Source organism: Pieris brassicae, chromosome 3 (genome assembly GCF_905147105.1).
Source record: "Pieris brassicae chromosome 3, ilPieBrab1.1, whole genome shotgun sequence".
NCBI classification, from domain to species: Eukaryota; Metazoa; Arthropoda; class Insecta; order Lepidoptera; family Pieridae; genus Pieris; species Pieris brassicae.
In genome coordinates, this window is record NC_059667.1 from 21,815,788 (window position 1) to 21,835,236 (window position 19,449).

The 19,449-nt window shown below is 33.2% G+C and overlaps 1 protein-coding gene across 3 annotated transcripts in view; it reads right to left on the minus strand.

Moving 5' to 3' along the window:
- LOC123707383 (dipeptidyl aminopeptidase-like protein 6) overlaps positions 1–19,206 on the minus strand; it is a 145,214-nt gene extending 126,008 nt beyond the window's left edge. Inside the window, exon 1 of one of the 3 annotated variants that reach the window (XM_045657394.1) lies at positions 19,076–19,206. The gene's annotated coding sequence lies outside the window, so the exon portion shown is untranslated. Of the gene's footprint in view, positions 1–19,065 lie in introns of all 3 variants that reach the window. The other 2 variants (XM_045657393.1, XM_045657395.1) reach the window with 2 other exon arrangements.
- Positions 19,207–19,449: the final 243 nt, after the last annotated feature.

Genomic DNA, 19,449 nt, shown 5'->3' on the forward strand with positions numbered 1-19,449 from the left:
GTTCCATAAACTATAAACCTAAATTAACAGATAAACCTTTTGTCCTTTACGCTTTTGTGAATTGTGAAAATATATTAAGTAATTATTTAATTTTTTTAAATATCTGATCTTCCGAGGACTACCTCGCGGACAACCCTATGTTATACAGATATAATCTAATGTTATTAATTATAATATCTCTATATATGTGACACAACATTCGTTCCCATACTCCTCCGTAACGGCTCAACCGATTCTTATTAAATTTTGTATGCATGTTCAGTAAGTCTGAGAATCAGCTACTGCCTTTCAAACCCCTAAGTAATAAGGGGTCCAACCCATTTTCTTTTTTTAATATATTTTTTTTATTTTTTTTTATGCTACGTCATACAAAAATACATATAAAATTCTCGTGACACAATGTTCGTTCCCATACTCCTCCGTAACGGCTCAACCGATTCTTATTAAATTTTGTATGCATGTTCAGTAAGTCTGAGAATCAGCTACTGCCTTTCAAACCCCTAAGTAATAAGGGGTTTTTTTGTTTTTATTTTTTTATGCTACAACATACAAAAATACATACAACCCTTAATTGTCACACCTCTACGATCAGCACCTATTTTTTATTATAGTATATAGATTATTGATCTAAAAAAAATCCATTAAATAATATACATGGGCAAACGACGTTTGCCGGGTCAGCAAGTAATATTAAGTTTTGAGTAAATTCGATATAACTATTAAAAAATCTCCTTATAATAGTGATAGTCTCAATGCCAGAGTCTTGCCAGAATAAAGCCGATGACGCTGAACACTTTCTCTTGGCTTAGCATTTCTGCAGTTTTTCCTTCCTTTAGATGCGTCTTCTATGCCTGACACACGCTGTTGACTTTTTGGGTCGGCTTGCCCGGTTTTCATTTACCGTACAAACCAGTGTTAAATGCGCTAATAGACAGAAAAGTCTTGTGTACAGCAGTACCTACGACTTGAGGGATTTGAGTCGTATTCTCAAGCTACGGACCAACACTACTCAATACAGACAAAACAGATATGAAATGCACAAGCACACTTAACAAAAGACAATATTTGAAATTGGAAAGTGTATATTTGAATTTGCATTCGAAATATGAATAAGGCTTTGACTTCCGGTATGGATAATGCGAACTATTCGATTCAACGTTATCACAACTTGGCAGACCTAAGGAATTTCAAACAATATATCAGTGCTTCCGTATTCGATTTTCCTAAATTCTAGAATAATATTATTTATTGACTAAACTAATTTGAAAGCTTAGAAAAAGCACAGTACTTGCTAAATAGAATTTGCCAATAAGGAGGTTTTTTTATAGGGGGAAACTGGCAGGAGGCCCATCTTATGTTAAGTGATACTCTCAATGCCAGAAGGCTCGTAAGTGCGTTGCCGGACTTTTAAGAATTGTTCGCTTTTATATTTTAATCGTTTTAGTATAATTAATAGTACGATATCGTCTTGCAATCATACATACGAAAATCCTTATAAAACTTTTTTAAACCATAGTATTGTTTTTTGTTAACATAGCTTTTACACATTGAAAGAAAACACTTTTTAACCGGATTGAAGCTATGTATTTTTATACTACCAAACTATAATATATAACTATATATATAACTATAACTAATAAATATTTTTTTCGTTTTAGTTTTTTTAAACCATTTAATTTCTTGACGTCTACTACAATTTATGTATATATATATAATTTGATATATTTTTAGATAATGGGACAGCCATTACAAAATAAATTCACATAAGCCGCAACATATAATTTCCATTTTCCCACGATATCCCATATATTACTCCATTAATATTCAATGTTGGATTTATCCATTCAACAAACAACGCACAGGCGTAGTGTCACCATGTTTTAACAATTCAAAGGATATTTCAACTCATCAGCATCACAGTTCTGTTTCAAGTATTATACTAAAGAAAGTCACCATTTGTTTTAAAACCGATTTTTGTATATACAACAAGGCCTCATGAATATATTGACCAGATAGTCTCCTATTTAATTCCTTAAACTTATTCCGTACGACTCCCTTGGGGAAACAGAACAATTACACCAACCGCCCTGCAGCAGAACCTTACAGTAGAATATCGTACGACATAACGCTGTGAAAGTAGTTATGATACACTTGCTTCCACAGCCTCGACCAGGATCGACGGTACCCTGGTATTGCATTGTGTAGCCCGCCCCGGAGACTACGAAAATACTTTGTTCTCTTAACATACTCTAGAAGTGATGGTGTTGTACCCAAATTAGTTCTAGAATCCATAACAAATAATATCTTGTTTTAGGCTAAAACAGTTATATAGAAGTATGCTAATCGCCAACCAATGTCAATAATCTTTTTTTAAATGAGGTAAAAATGCGCTTACCAAGGATCCCGAGCTTGACGCGGGGACTGTGGGGCTGAGTATACCCTCAAATCTCTCTGCTATTCAGAGTTAGAGTTACCCACCCACTAAAAACACCTCAGCCCCTAAGATGGGCCCTCGAGGTTCGAATGTAAACAGCCTAAGCCAGCATCTGTATATATTGTATCATGACATATATTATTGTATCATGACTTCACTTTGTTTTGCAAGACGAGATACAATACAACTTTGTAATGGAGTAACTTTTAGAGTGGAGCAAGACCTTTGTTCCTCGACAAAAAAAGGTTGCCAAGACTTATATTTAAAAGCTAGTGAATTGCGATCTGAAGGCATCTATTTGGGTTTTAGTGCGTAGGGTTGGAAATTTTTGAGTCTCACATAATCCCTGCTTGGGCAAAATGCCGCAGCCAAATGAGTAACAGCATTTGCTGACGTTAACAAGAGGCCCACAGAGGAGAGACCGCGGCCGTAGCGGTTGTAAAACCTACAACGACTCTTGCAAACAACGCATAAATTTTAAAACAGTCAGAATCATATGATCCCTAGTGATGCGTACGTAATTTATTAACGCAGACTCCCCTGAGTGGAGCCAAAATCCCTTTTACAAGTTAATACAACCGACATTAATAACGTACCTCGATTATCAAACTTTCATTAATTTAATGTATGTCTAGAAATATTTTTTTATTTTAGTGTAATTATTATTATTCTTTTCTTATGTAGCCAAGTTCACATTTCAAGGATCGTCATGCTCGCTTAAATGTAATGACTTGTGGCGGCGTCAATGCGTCGGGTTGTCTCTCTCCCTAAAATATGGTGAGGGGGCTGATGCGAATGCGTCATAATCGTGAACGGGTAGTAGTTATGGTGACTGGTCGGACTTGAATTCGCTTATGCGGTGAAGTTAGTAATTTCGATTACGTGTTGTTTCCACGAGAGTGTAATGTGCTCCTATCACCATGCTTCCTGCTGATGTCATGTGGACCATGGTGTAGCGGTTGCAGCTCCTTACAAACGTTGTGTAATACTAAAAAAATCTTGGCGATTAAAAAGAATGGCGGAGAGTTTATTGCCAGTTCTTCTCTTCCGTTCTACGCCCTTGATTTGAGAACAGGCAGTAAATGTAAAATTAGAAGTATTTAACGTATTTGTTTTGACGTTCATAAGTGAACAAGTAACCTATATGAATAAATAATTTTGAATCCGGAATTAATTTTTGAATTAAATCGAAATTTTATTTATGCACAAGAATAAATAATATCTAATGGCTAAGAGCATTTTAAGCGCTCCATATAAGGTAATAAAATGCTTCTCTGTAAGAAGAAAGCTGAAACAAAAAATTATATAAATTACTCATTACAATTACAGACCAGTACAATGTAGAAGACAGTAGAATGTAGAAGAATCGGGACGTTTCGAAAGTTTATGCAACATGCTGAATTGCGGAAAGTCGAATAACTCGGACACGTCGGACTTAGTGCAGACGGGCTGAAGGTAGCTAGAAGATCGCGGAACGTCTTGAAGTGGACCGGGATTAAATCCGGCGAGGAACTGTTAAGACTAGCTCAAGATACCGGGCAATTCAAGATGTTAACACCCAATCTCTAGAAATAAAGTGCCATCTGAATAAGAAGAAGCAAGTTACCTAATCAAATCTACCCACTTTAGGTTAGGGTAAGGTAAAGGTAGAATGTACTAAATAGCCTATTAATAATTACTCAAAACAAAAGTATGTTTTAATTTGAACCAATATAACTAGCGTACCCAAAGATATATAGGTGATATTATACAAAAGTATACAAAGTTAGGTTCATAAAATACTAATTTTAATTTAGAGATGGTGGCAGAAGTTTATTGACTCTACCTTCTAGGTAGAGTAAGGTAGAGGCAGAAAGTATTTAGAAAGAAGTTATTTATAGTCTATAGTAGGTGCTATCGTTATATAGACTATAAATACATTTTAATTTGAACCTGTGGTTACTATAGAGATGCAAACATATATATCCTCAACAAACCACCTTCGTTGAAAAACTCCAACTAAAATCAAAATTTTCGTCGTAGTAATAAAAAAGCACTAAACAATATACACAAAAAACTATTATTTATCTGTGAGTATTTCATAACAATTATAATTATTTCATTCATAATTTTACACAATACTTCATTACTTACACTGCTAACGTTTACTTATAGTAGTTTTTATTAGTATTATTAAAACATTCTTTATCTATTTTTGCGACTGAAGCGCAAACTAATTAGATCAGATAATTTTTTTTATCTTTCATTCTTATTAATTTTTTTAAATTATTGTTACTTTGTGTGTGTTTTGGTTCCTAATAAATGTTATGTCAATGCGTATGTGTAAATATAGATAATAATATAAAGCGAAGATAAATAATTTCTATTAACAATGAAAAACTAGAAGTAACTGCCAACTTAGAAAATGAAACTTTCACAATATATTAAGTTGAGGAGTTGGCACACTTTATAACGCAGCTGAACTTTAGTTTACGTCAGTTTTAATAAAGCAAATATTTATTTATTTGTAATCTTGCAGCTTCACATAACCATATAATAAAACATTGATAAACAAAATATATAAAACAGGAAAATAAACATTTACGACTTAGTATTTTTTTAAAAAGTTAAATTATCACTACTGCTAAATAAAATCAAAGTCTTCCCGCTTTCTAAAATATTTTCTCACACCCTCTTTGGTAAGCTGGAAAATACCTACATCTTCATAATAAGTGTCTTAGTTAGCTACAACCCGAAACATGGAACAATGGTGAATATCTTGTCGCATAATCTATCGGTTAGAATAATTTCGTCTACATTTTGTTGGGCTAGTAGAGCAGTATTGGCCTAGTGGCCTCAGCGTGCGACCACGAGGGTCGTAGGTTCTCCGAACTTTTTCTCTATGTGCGCCTTTAACATTGGCTCGAACACTGAAGAACATTGTAAGGAAATGTTGCCCAAGACCCAAAAAGTCGACGGTGTGTACCAGGCACAGGAGGCTGATTTCCTACTTGCCTATTCGATGGACGTATTATCATGATACAGAAATCTGAGGCCCAGACCTAAAAAGATTGTAGCGCCATTTATTTTTTTCGTCTAGCTACACGGAAATTTTTTGGAGAGTTTGGTCTACTTTATGGCAACAGTGTCATAGTTCGTCATGTGGCTGATCAAACTGTTGAAATGAATATGTTTACTTCAAAAATGGTAACCATAGAAACAGCAATCTTTAGTTTGAAATGTTTTAATAATTTTAGTTGGTCAATGGTTGGAAATTCGCGAATCCCCTGGCAATGCAAGTGTGTGTATCCTTTGAAAACTTTAGGGCCTAGGGCTGAAAAGTTAGACTAACATAGAAAAATCTTTTTTTAATTAATTGAACAATACAACGACTATATATTGACATCGAGCGAAGGAACACTGTCTTAATAATATAATAAATAAATTCCAACAGCCAACATTTACCCGCGACTAGGAAAGTTATAACAATCTTCTAAATGACTGCAATATATCAGACAAAGCCGGTTTTAGTTCCGGCGTAGCTGCGGTGGGTGATTTACTGGAAGCACAAGGGGCTCTTCACATCTTATATAAGAATATATTTAAAACTAATACAATATATTTATGTATGATCGAAATACCTATTGATTATTTTGTCTTAAGACCTATACATCGGACGTCGAGGCGGGCGTATCACATCGACATCCGTCGTTCCATATCTGACCGTTTCTTAAGGCAGTTTTAGTCGCGCAACACTGTGTGAAACCAGCTACCCACTGAAGTATTTCCGAACCAATTCGACTTAGGGTCCTTCAAGAAAAGGCGTACCAATTCTTAAAAGGCCGTCAACACACTCGTGAGCCCTCTGGCATTAAGAGTGTCCATGGGCGGCGGTATCACTGCCCGTTAACTATGTAACGGGCTATATATATTTTAATATAACAAATGAAAAGCATCTTACAGGTTATATAATACTTAGTTTCGCAAAACTTTATGTGTTATACTTTAAGTGTACATAGTCTTATCTATGGTAACATCAAATTTCAATTTCCGAATTCGAAACTATTCGTCGGAAACTTGCTACTTGTCTTACCACAAACTCGACATCTCATAACTTAGAACACCAGATCTACATCTCATCGAAGACAGATACTTGTATAACTAATCTCGCTAATCGGATATTAAGCTAGCTTTAGTACGTAATATGGATTTCTACGAACAGTGAATTAGTATACAGCGAGGAAATGCTGCCAGCATTAAAAGTACTTTGCTACAGGTACCAATAAAGAATATTGCTGTCGTCGCAACATTCTTTATCAACAAAAAAAACAAACTTTTTTGGGTTAAAGCGCATACGGGCGTGAAGGAGAATAAAAGAACGGACCAACTGGCAAAGGAAGCTGCTCATCTAGAAGAGGAGCACGTGTACAATATATTCCCCATATCGCATTTGAAGAACTGACTACGTGGTAACACGATAGAAATTTGGAAGCACAGATATCCCAACGGTGAAACAGCTGCAATAACTAAGTCATTCCTTCCAAATGTTGTGTCGATAGTAAAACAAATTAAACCAAAGGAATTCATCACCCAGATGTATACAGGTCTCAGTTAATTGTACTTTTATCATTGCAGATTCAGGGTTAAACATAGAACTGCCTGTCCCTGTAGTAATACAGCTGAAGAGACGGTGGTACATGTCCTGATCTACTGTCCAATGTATGGATACGACAGGTATAACACTGAACAAGCTTTGGGAATAAAAATAACAGAAACGAACTTGATAATGTTCAACAATAGGTTAAGAGGCATCTTTCTGGAATTTGCTGTAAATGTTATACAAAAAGTTGTAAACAGATATAGGTGCTTATCATCAGGGTTACCAATACCATTTACTTAAGTTGTACATATACAATTGTACATTAAAAAAGATACGTAATAACTCCTAGGGATATTTTGAATTTAACCACATGATGTTTGATTTATTGAGTGAAAGGTCACGTTGGTGTTAAGTAGTAAACTGCGGTGAGTGTAAGGAATAGAAAATCAATGTTAAAAGACATTTTTTAATAGAAGATCAATGTTAAAAATGATTTTTTATAATAGAAGATCAATATTAAAAAAAGACATTTTTTACAGAAAATCAATGTTGAAAAAGACATTTTTAACAGAAAATCAATGTTGAAAAAGACATTTTTTTATAGAAAATCAATGTTAAAAAATATATTTTTTAATAGATAATCAATGTTAAAAAACATTTTTTTTTAATAAAAAATCAATGTTAAAAAACAATTTTTTTTAATAAAAAATCAATGTTAACAAAGCTATTTTTTAAATAGAAAATCAATGTTAAAATGAAATTAGTTTTATTTGATTGTTTAGGGAATTAGATGAGACTTGTTTTAGGCTACATTTATTTGACGTCTTAAAAAACAATTACGACAGTCCTTTTTTAATAAAAAAAAAACGTGCGTGCGTACAAAGTAAATGTAAGAATGTGAAACTTTGGCAAACTAATTTTTAAGTTTTGTTCATGTTTATATACAACTTTAGACTTCCGAGACTGATGAAGGGAAAACGGAACATACGTTAGGAATTTAATGATTTTAACTGTCATTAAAATATATAAATATTATTCTTCGATATTTACATTATTCGACGCGATTTCTAATGGCATTGTTGCGACTAAAGGATTATGATAAGTAAAAATTTATAATAAACTACCGGAGACACTAAGAAATGAAAAAAAGATAGAAGACATATATTTACAAACAAACTAAAAAAACTTCTTATACGTAAATGTTATCATAGCGTTAATGAGTACCTAGAAGATAAAAATATAGCTTAATTTCATGATTATTAATCCCTAAATATACAAAATTCAATAAATAAAAAAATGTTATTCTATGTAATTGGTACTAGCCTGGAGTGTGAAGTTTTATCTGCTATTTTTTATTGTGTTGCTATTAGCTATGTTATATAGGTTTCATAATGCCTTCTTTTGCTGTGCCCTAACAGGGTCCATAATATTGTACCTAGCTTTAAGCCTCATAAACATCTTTTGTAACGTTATGGAAAACTAAACAAAAAAACAAATAAATACATGAATACATTAATAAAAAATATATAATATAAGTGTAAATATCTTGTAAAAATAGCATCTATTGAGGTTCTACTCTCGCTCCATGGCTATTTCTCACTCTCTCTCAATCGGTCTCAATCGCTCTCTCCCCTTTCTTCGACGAAAACGCTGCTCATCTTAAAGGCCGGCAACGCACTCGCGAGCCCTCTGGCATTGAGAGTGTCCATGGGCGGCGGTATCACTTAACATTAGATGAGCCTCCTGCCCGTTTGCCCCCTGTTCTATTAAAAAAAACATCTCCGTGACGCTAATATTATTATTATTGTGTTTCATGCGTAAAAAAATTATCCTTATGCTCCTAAAAAAATTTCACTTCAAAAACTCAGCTTTCACCAGTATCCATGGCAGGAGAGTCTTATCGGTTCGTTTCGTCCTATTTAAAAAGCAATATGCTTATAACGAGCATAGATGCACAGATTACGAAATAAATTGTCTTTGGTAAGATGAAAGACAAATTATTATTTCAAAATTGTAAAATATAATTTTACTAAATAAGCTTTCGTGACCACTACCGCAGGACATCAATAATTCAGGTTGCGGATCTGTTTAATGAATTCGTGATATAAAATTGAAACCACAGTTAAATTTTGGTCCTTTGAAGTGAAATTACGAATTATACATAATAATTACGTGTAAACAAATGTACGGTATTTACAATATTCTTAACCAACATAGTAATAATAATAATAATAAAATCGTAAATTTTTATAAATATTTGTGTGTACTTATGTACTCGCGTTTGAAGTTATACTTCTTTGGCGTAACAAGATAAAAATACTTTCAATTGTATTCTACGTTTGTAGAAAAAACGACACTTACAATAGAAAAAAAGATATTTAATACATTGAAAGTTTTATTATATCGCGTTATCTAGTTAAATAAACTTTATTTATATGCCACAAATAAAAATAGTTCTATATAATTAAATAATTGACATTTTTTTAATGTTGACTATGCTAACTTCAAGGTATCGGTTTTAGTGACGGTGTGCGAGAGCATGATAATAATTTACTTTCATTATTTTTCCCTAACGCACCAAAATAAGTATAACTTCAAAAGGTTGATACCTGTGGCAGTGTACCTTTAACGCTTAAATTTAAATAATTCGTTGAATGAGGAACCAGTACAATGGAAACAACGCCAACTGTAATCTGTAATTAGTGCCTATCCACTTGAACCCCACGGTTCAAGAACCTCTACTCCAAAGGGAGCAAAATTAAAGATGGAGGAAGTACTCTTATATTTTGATTGAGCCGTTTCCATTACTACTTTTATTTGAAGCATTAACAAACCAATTTTAATCGGCTAATTATAATTTTAGAAAATTACCAAAAAATTAAATTACCATAAAAAAATATTGCATGTGTTTTATAATTCTTATGCAGATTTTTATCATTGCACAAACTTTACAAAATGACAGTAATATTTAAAAAACAATATTAATCTTTATCCTTGATTGATGATCACGAAGTGCTAAGAATTACACACATTGCAAATTCCTTAGAAACTAAAAAAAATACAAGAAACAAACGAAAACATTACAATAAACAGATAGAGTCAAAAAAATGTCTATCCTAAATTTATGGAGCCAGGTAATTACCAGCCTGACCAGGAAATGTCAATTCTATGATCAGCCTTTTGAACCTTTTTTTTTTTGTAAGACATGTGTTGGTTTACTGACGATGTTACCTACGTGTGTGAACAAGCGGTAATATCACATAAAGTAAAAAATTCAAACTAACTTTATACATATATGTAGTTTGAGTTTATAACCAAATACTGTTAAAAATGACAACAGAAAAAATGTTAAATTTATTCTAAATTTAGATTTACTACCAGTTCGTATGTCAAAGGCGTAGAGCGGGCAAGAAGAACTGGCAAGAAACTCTCCGCCACTCTTTTTAATCGCCTCGTCACAAATCACTCGTTTTGAGTCATACAAATTGTATTGAACTAGATCAATTGAATATCAATCCCAAAGATTGAGATCATTTAAATAACCGTCAAGTTTACAAAAAGCGTTATGATTAATATACATTAACGTTAAAACTATTCAGTGAGAATTCTGTAATTTCGCTTGGCAGTTTGTTCTAAAAACGATTTGCTAAAAAAATCCACTCACCTCATGCTAAGAATTAACCCAAAAAAATGTATTGGACATGATCTGACAAAATTCATATATAAATGTACGAGATATTCCCAAATTAATAGTATAAACCTAATATTAAACTGGCATTACACTAATGATATTCAAAAGTCAGGTAATTCTAAGCTAAGTCTGTACGAAAATTATAATTCCACTGTACAAGTTTGTACAGGTGAGAGCGAAATACGCTTTGCGTTGATTAGACAGAGATGGCAAACATAAATAATTCATCGTTCGAGATTCACTGCATAAATGTCGTCATTTCAGCTTCAGAACAATGACGTATATATGTTTTATTCAACGAGTTTGACAGTACACTGGACGAGTGTTTGCATTCGGCCCTAGCGTGTTTATTTAATATTTTAAATGGAATCAAAAGTTTTAAATTTGAGCACGAACGACCTTTGTAAACTTCTTTGTGTCTACCTCATTTAATTAAAATAGAGCTTGGAACTCCCCAGGAGTATATTTCTAAATATTAAAGTATTTTCAACATACTAATGTACAGAATTTACAATATGCTTAACCTACGTGGTAATAATAATAATTAACTAGTAACTAAAAAAAGTTTGGTCCCTGTGGCAGTGTACCTTTAACGCTGGCAGAACTTCGTCTCTGTAATGCGATACTTATTCGTTCAGCGAGTAAAGCACCAGCTCTGGGGTCTCCGGTACTATCTACCAGTACTATCATGTGCACTTGAACCCCACGGTCCAAGAGCCTCTACTCTAAAGGGAGCAAATTAAAATGTATGATAGAGAAGAAAATAATAAAGAATACATCTTTAACAAGAACAACTAAGGTAGACGATGTTAGAATAAAAATAAATAAACTTACGTGAAAATGGGCAAAAGGAACCGAAAACTGGAGCAAGATACTAAACTGGTGCTCAAGGTACAGCAAACGAAAAAGAGGGAGACAACCTAGAAGCAGGTGGTGGTATGGCAGAGAGTTCCACAGTGCAGACAAGAATGGCTTGATACGGAGGAGGCCTTAGCCAAAAAAGGACAAAAAGATACCCAAATATAAATTTAAGTGTAAAAGTATCTACTCATTTCTCATTAACGTTTCAATATACATATATAATTAGGATTATTAAATTAATGAATTCGCCTACGGCCGGAGTTAATTGAGGTCTGCTTAAATATACAAAGGCCATAGTATGAAAATACAATTTCAGCTGTTTAAAAACTGCTCCATACTCATAGAACCCGTATTGTAATTTTTTCATAGTGGACTTATTTCATATTTTGTAATTGAACTCGAAAAGTGTGTAGTACTTTTTATCAATGTTTACTATTAGGGTCTAATCCCACCAGGGTACAATAAATTGGGAAGACGGGATTTACAGTTGGCCTACTATGTACAGAGAGTCCTGCGGGGGATGTTACAACACAGTTCTTGGTATATATGCGACGGCGATGGCCAAGGTTGTTTGAGATATCAAGGGCCAGAATCAGTCTGTTGCATAGATCCCCGTTAACATAAAAGGCCGGCAACGCACTCGCGAGCCCTCTGGCATTGAGTGTCCATGGGCGGCGGTATCTCTTAACATCAGGTGAGCCTCCTGCCCGTTTGCCCCCTGTTTTATAAAAAAAAATACAAGGACGCAAAAGTGCAACGGGCTGTCCCCGTCACAAATGACATATTTATATATTATGTTCACAGAGTAAATTCACAGTGATATTGTGTATATTACGTGTTTACACTTTATTTTATTTTTTATCAACATTATCGTATTGTAATTCTGTAAATAAATAAATAATATTATTTTTAATTGAGAAAAATTTAAAGTAAGCGAAAGTACGTATTAAATTTAAACTTGTTTATACGCCAATTAACAAATCTTTACATATATAGCCTTAATAGTTAGATGGATTGGTAGAAATAAAATAATTTAATAAGTAATGAAAACAATAAACTAAAATTAATTGAGAAACACTAAGGCTTGTAAACTTATATTCGTTAAAAATATTCTTCCGAATTCGAATTACAGCAAAAATAATATTATCAAGAGACACCTAATAAAATACCAGTGTGTGTCTGTCAGAAGACACTAGACTAAGAAGAACTTTTTTCTTACTACAGCTAGACATCCAACAAGGTATGGAGCAAACACATTTCTTTGCATTCGCGAATCGTAAGTTAGTAGAGGTGAAATTAGTAATATTTATCTAATGTTTGAAGGTGCAATAAAAAAGTAAAGAAATTTGCATTGCTATTAAGCAAGGGAAGATTGGACGGGTTTTGAAATGAGATGTTACGTGTCGACACGTTTGTTGTGTCTCCCTCGGTCAAGCACAAAAGCTGGCGCGGCCTTTAAGCAAGAAAGTATTAAACGGCAAAAACATAATATAACAGTCTTTCCTTTAACTTTGATTTTGTTCTCTCTGGAGTAAAGATTCTTAGGCTGTACACATTTACGTTGGCGCCTGGTTGGTATCCCTGAGCCCTTAACTGGTGAACTAATCTCGGTCAACTGATAAGTATTGCAATACAGCACGGAAATGGGCAGATTATTAGAGACCAAACTTTAAATTTTGGTTTTCTATTTATCTGATTTAATTATTATTACTATGTAGATTAAAACTATGAGATCGATTTAGTTTTATGAATCATGATATAAAAATCAAATCCTTGATTAAATAACTTTTTTTTAATTTGCTACGTTCCTATAGCTAAGATGTTGAAGAATATAGGGTTATAAAGAAACTATGAATTAAATTGTTTGTCAAATCCCAATTTTAATAAAAGTAGTTATAGTCTTTAATTCAGATACTTTAACATGTAAACACTTTTATGTTTCGATTTTCTTTGAGGTGCCCTGTTTTGTCAGAGTCGCAAAGAATTGAGGGCAGTGGAAAGAGTCCCTAGCCTTTTCCAAAAGACAAGAGGCACACTGAACTCCGCAGTCTATAACAGTATATCTGTAGTGAAAATATATTAAAGATCACAAATCACAGTTTCGAAATATAAAGGATATATTATTATTATTAAATGCAAGGTGCAGGTCAAAGTTGGCACCCACATTTCATGAAAAAGTCGATGTTTTTCATGCGTCTGCTTTGAAGCATCTTTAAAATCAGATCATAAAATAGTTTTTGTTATTGTCTCTAGTGTATATATCATAAATTACTTTAGATTTTCGTGCATATCAATGACTTACTTTTAGTTATACTGTAAAAAATATACATAAATTGTATATATTTACGTATCTTGTATCTGTAATTTTTCCTGAGCCTCAGAATAAGATATTATTGTATACTTTAGCAGATTTTGGGTCTAAGGCAACATTTCCTCATCATGTTTTCCTTCACCGTTCAAGCGAATGTTAAATGCGCACATAGAAAGAAAGTCTATTGGTGAACAGCTCGAACCTACGCCATCAGGAATGAGAGTCACACGCTAAAGCCACTAGAACAACAGTGCTCTATAATATATATTTACTCAAAGGAATATATTTATTTCCTAATTAAAATGGATTATTGGCGTCTGAACGAAGGAATGAACAGCAATACCATTAATTCTAAGCTGATATTTGAGTGTGCACTTTAATTGCACACAGGATTTAAATAGCAACCGAACTGTGGCTTAGGGCTGCCACAACACAGAAATATTGTATACACCTTTGACTTGTATTTTTGATAATAATTATAACATTCATTATACAGTATACACTTAGAATTGCATCAACATTTCATCACAAGAACATTACATTTGGTCCTTTATTATTTCCATAAGCAGCAGAATTTTCTTCAAATAACACAGTAACCACTACTTATCCAGAGCTTATTTTTGGTTATTGGCTGATTTAAAAAAAATTGGGAACCTTTTCCCTATTGTAATATTTTTATTATTTTTTGTTTATGTACATAATTGACATGTATTTTGGAATAGCATATACTGTTGATATAGCATTATATATTATGTAGTGTACTTTAATAGATAAATAAGGAAACCGCTATAAACGGCATGTATAAGATACAGAAGGCTGGTCACCCACTAATAGAAAATATGATTTATAACAAATTTGAGGACAACTTCTTGTTTTACCAACACTGGTGTTTTCCATAGCTTCACAAGCAAAGATTAGTAATCTCATTTGTTATTAGCAACAATTAATTAACTTGTGTAGTTAAATAAAAAATATTTATTTGAGAAAAAATACTCGAAGAATGCCCAACCTTTGCTTACAAATCAAGCAATACAAAGTATTTAAATTGAGTGAAATTTAAATTTAATCGAGAGTTACGGATTGCAAAATGAATTATATATGTCTTTTATTTATGTTTTGGCAACCCTAACGTCCGCCACTTCCCACAACGGCCGTTTCTATAGAGGAAGCAATTACAGCGTGCAGAGGCTAAAAGTTCTTTGAAATACTTCTTTATGACTTCTGCTCTCCTGGTACTTTCATAAAATTTTATTGGAACTCTAGGCGTGGCTGAACTGCACTAATAAAATAGAATTGTACAATTTCAAAACATCTGGTCCACTTCCTCACATCACCCGAGTTCCTCCAACTATGCCACGATGGTCCTTAGTGATGGTAGCTTTTTATGTGGTTAGTTTAAAAGGTATGAAAATAAGTATATTTATTAACCCGTTAGGGACGAATTCACAACATCAGTACCAGAAACAATTCAGCTCTTTACTGGGTAAAGAGGGTAGGCTCTTTCTCTAGCCACAACTTCCAATAGCGATAACGACAGCGATACCGATATCAATAATCAATTTTGTATCAAATTTGCGACACGGCTACGGACTATGAGATAACTACATTACACGCGGGCCCTCTTTAGCTTACTTTTTACCCCTGTCCATGCCTTTAAGAGAAGGAATCGTGATCCATCCCTGCAAGTACTGGACCCGATTTATCCTAGCTATTACTAAAAGTGTCAACTACTTTCACGAACTAACAATGGGCGTGGCAAGGCGGACACAACCGCCGCATAGCATAGCGGGAAGCGGATAAGGCTCTGTGGTTACCGCATCCCGTCTTAGGCGATTGTTGGTGTCGCCTTGGGGTTTAGTGGGTATGCAAAATCTCGAATCCCATATTACTCACCCATACTAAGCAATGGCGCCGCGGTAGGGTTTGTACAATTCATTTCTTCAAGTAAAAAAATAATAATCCAACAAATGTAACCCATTTTTAAAAAAATAATCATCTTATATGTGGTTCTTAAATGAGGTTGGACGATAACATTTACCTCAATTATATGCTATGCATTTGCGTGTTGCTCCCACGAGAATTTATGTGCGTGTTCCTAGTTCACCATGCCTCCTGCTGATCGAGGACTAATCATTGTTATTTAATTTATTTTATTATTATTAATTACTTAAGGTGTCATGTGGAACATAGTGTAATGGCTGCAGCTCCTTACAAACGTTGTGTAAAACAAAAACTTGGCGATTAAAAAGAGTGGCGGAGAGTTTATTGCCAGTTCTTCTCTTCCGTTCCACGCCCTTGATTTGAGAACTGGCAGTAAATGTAAAATTAGAAGGATTTCATATACATTTCTTTATTAACGTTCGTAAGTATACAATGTGTTGTTACCTATATGAATAAATGAATTTGAATTACATTTGTTATATTATATTTATAAGCGTTTTCGACTAAATTAGGTCAAAATTATTAAGAGATTATTAAATCCTCTATGGGCTGTTTCAATGTCGTGGTTTTGTGCAAAACATTATCTCATCTTGAAATGATTTCCCATGAATTTGATAAAGATATTAATACCGGAAAAAGTAAACTGGTGCCCAAGGTACAGCAAATGAGGGCACAACTTAGTAGGTTAATTAAATTAACAGCAGATGGTACATGTCAGAGAGTGGAACACTGTAGAGAGGATTCAAGTCAAGTTAAGTCAAATCATTTATTCCAATTAGACCACCTAAAATGGTTTGAACGTTAAATTAAATACAAAGTTATTAGTTGCCCCTTCCAAATAGGATTTACAATATCTGTATACATTAATAAAATAATTATATTGGAAGAGAATGTACCTACTCCTAGAATATATATATATACATCAATTATAGAATTGAAAGAAAGCTATTTTTATTATTATAAACTTATAATTATTTTACATAATTTTAAATTTAAATTTTTCCGACGTTTTGCGTGCTTTACAGCGTGCCTGCTCACGGTGACTGAAGACAAAAGGTGTTGAACGTCAAAAAGTATCACAGCTGTAGAGAAAGTTGTGTTATCTGTATTTATTTCCCCGGAGTTGATATCGACTAAAAGATGACGGGTTTTTGCAGAAATTACTCACGGTGTCCTCTATTTTCGCGAATTGTTTGTCTTGGGGTTTTAAAGCTTTAATCCGGTTAAAAAATTGTTTTCTTTCAATGTGTAAAAGCTATGTTCCTCACATATTTACAAATATCGAAACCATAGAATATTATACGTTAAAGAGTAATAATAAAAAACAATGAGACACTGTGAGAGATAAAAATAAAATAATTACAGTTTTGTAGATTAACAGGATTTGGAGGAGGCCTTTGCCAAAAATGGGCACATAGACACCTAAAAGAAGATTGAAAGAGAAACGTGTTTAAATGTAAAAGTATCAGAATTAAAGGCCATTATTATTATTACTACCGGAAGTGCTTTATTACTTTCACAGAAATATATAAAGACGAAAATCAATCTCATTGTAGCCTAACATAATAGATTTATAAAAACTCCATCACAAATAGTTTTCCCCTTTCTATTTGCGCAAACTAATGCTGTTTTGTAGGAGGCTTTGTAAGTCACGTCTAAAAAATACCCATGGTGAATAGGCCTTGGTTGTCTATTATATCTTGTGTTTCAACAATGTATAGTCATAATACTATATACCACGTATAAGGAAGACTTATAAGTTATTACAAATGCGTGTTTGTTTAAATGTCTAAGGGACTAATTCGAATTAAATATCTTTTAACCTAGGATTATGTCACAGTGCAGTATTAGGTGGCTTTAGCGTACAACTCTCATCCCTGAGGTTGAAGTTTGATCCCCGGCTGTGCACCAATGGACTTTCTTTATATGTGCGCATTTAACATTCATTCGAACGGTGAAGGAAAACATCCTGGGTAAATTTTGGACACAGGAGGCTGATCTACTTGCTTAGTAGATAAATCATGATATAGGTACAGAAATCTGAGTACCTAAAAAAATCGTAGCGGCATTGATATTTGATTTTTTATATCACGGAAGGCCAGTTACGACCTAATGCCCGTGAAACTGCACAAACCAGTTAGAAATATGAAAAACATCAATAAATTCGAAGTATTTTAATGTAATTAGTATGCACAAATTAAACTTACCTTAAGGAAGTTTTATAAATACTAAGCAAGCCTTTTAATATTTCGAGTTCTTTACCAATTACTGACCTAGATTTCTTGTACATTCAACTTTAAATGCACAATTTTTTTTCACATAAAGCCTTAACGGTAACTGCAGATGAAAATGCAGTGGAAATAAGTTTCCCTACACAGGTGGAAAACTAATTTTAAATAAGTATTCCCCCTATGTAACTGATAGCCGCTGTATTGTTTGTAGTCTATCATTTAACAATTAAAATGAATTCGATTAATTTAAATTGTAGGTAAGCCTAGAAATATATTTTTAATATATAATAATGATAAGGAGATATATATACGTAGCCATTAGTGAGGCTACAGACGCTCTACGAAGGCTCTACGCCGTAGCAGAGGACATATTGTTGATTTATTATTATTGCTCTTAATGGCGCGCTATTGTATATATATTTAATTGATAAAGATACACAATTAGTTTTAGTAATTAACCATAAAAACACATAAAAGCTGCCTTTCATTGTACATTTAAATATAATTAATAAATTATCTTGCTAAGAAAGCTGGACCAAAAAGCTGTGTCGAAAAGACCTGACAATAAATAGAAAAACTACGAACAAAAAATTAATAATACGGGAATTCTTACGCTGTGTTCCTGTTTCCTTACTCTGACGCTTTGTATTGTATTTATAAGATTATGTTTTGTATATTAATATATTAATTCAGAGTTCTACAAAAGTAATACTGAAACTTTTATATGGCTAATGAAGTTTTTAAATAATTCTAATATAGGTAATATTAGAATTATTTAAAAACTTCGGTAAACTACTGAATTAGACTCCCAAAATTGGATTAATAAAAACAATTCAGACAATTCAGTTACTATTTATAAATTTTCAATTCAACAATATGACCATTCACGTTATTCGTATTACATCAATTGAAACTAATTAAAACGCAAGCGTCGAAAGCACTACAAAAATTAATTTTTCATTTGGAAAATGCAACGAACGACTTCAGTTAAAACATTCGTAAATATTTATATCTTACCTTAGCATACCATTATAGATATATGTGTGTATGCACAAACGGTAATATAAAACAAAACAACTATTTTTTGTCTCGATTGAATTGTAATTAAATTAAATTCGATTGTTCATAGAGCGATTAACACGAGCTCCTGGCTCGAGGTGTACCGAACGACTGACGGGCGGGAGCGCGGTCCATAGTCCATACTCCCTGAATGTTGCCAGCTTCAAACATACAATTTTCCCTTTAATCTGATCAATTCGTTTTTATAATGATAGCGCGGTAAATGGAACGATGGACTAGTTATTGTGATTGTGCGCAAATTAAGGCTTATAAATTAATACAATTTATCAGTATTTATAAATTTGCTTCGACAACTCTTCTGGATAATGTTATTGTTCGCAT